Source organism: Belonocnema kinseyi, chromosome 7 (genome assembly GCF_010883055.1).
Source record: "Belonocnema kinseyi isolate 2016_QV_RU_SX_M_011 chromosome 7, B_treatae_v1, whole genome shotgun sequence".
Lineage (NCBI taxonomy): Eukaryota > Metazoa > Arthropoda > Insecta > Hymenoptera > Cynipidae > Belonocnema > Belonocnema kinseyi.
The window spans coordinates 88,835,747-88,837,031 of record NC_046663.1 but is presented as its reverse complement, the minus strand read 5'-3'; positions in this window follow the sequence as shown (position 1 = coordinate 88,837,031).

Sequence of the window (1,285 nt, the reverse complement as noted above, 5' to 3'; positions counted from 1 at the left end):
TAAAACCAAATATAATGAAAATTCCCTTTTCATCTTAAATCTAAAGCTAAATAGTATGAAAAGAGTTATGCCGAAAAGCACATTTTTTAACAAATTCATTCTAATGAATTACATTTTTTTTCAATGTATAATTTTTGTTCATTTTTTTAAACTTGAATATTTAAAAATATATTAAGATGTCATTTTTTATAATTTAAAGTACAAAGACGTTGTTTTGCATTATATTAAATAATGCCCGTTATTCACAGTTAATATTAACAATAAAATAATATTTTCAAAACGAGCAAAACTTTAAAAAGAAGATATACTTATACACTTTATATGTAACAACGTTGCCACAACACTTCAGTTTTATATCATCTGTTAAAATAGCTTTTGTTATTCTTTAACAATATTTTGATCATTTGGTGCTTTGTAAAATTGAATTTTATTAGCTTTGCCCTGCTCCTGATTACTGTCTTATCCCGATTTACAATCAAAACAAACGCACAAAATTTCAACACTGCGGATATTTGATCTAAAAGCAGTTTTTTCAGTTTCTTTCACCTAGAAAATGAAAAATGTCGCAAACATCACTCAAAAAACTCGACGATTATTTAACACTATCAGTAATTTTACTGTGTTATTAAATTCAATGCTATTATTTTACCAAAGATCTTTGATTTTATTATGCATTTGCAACGACCATGATCCAAGTTCTAGGGGGCTGATATGAAATAATCCGAGCAGATTCTCAACATAATTTAAAATTGCTAAGAATTAAGACATTTATCTATAATACATACAACAAAACTTTACTATTTTGTATAAAACAGTGCTTTTATATTTAGTCAACAATTAACATACAATTTTTTCAAACATTTAAAATAATTTTCTGACAACTGCTAGAAAAATGGTATCTACTGAAATTCGTTTAGGACATTAAAGTGTTAAGTAGCATTAGTTTAAAAAATTAGAAACGAAAGGATAGGTGTAATATATTAAATTTAAATTCTACATAAGCCTGATCTACGTTAAATAAGACACAAGTATCTATATTGTTACAATATAATATAGTAATCACATAGGTAACATTCTGGTTCATATATGCACAGTTCGATAATGAATATACTTGGCTCTCATATAATAATTTAATATTTTTCATATCTCTTTTTCTACCACTCACAGTCATAGAGGAACGCAGCACATTTATAAGATGAGTAGCATTTCGTTTCTTTATGCCCTGTTTGACAGTTGGCAAGACCACGTACGTATTTTACAGACGCTATGGAAGTTATAATCTCTT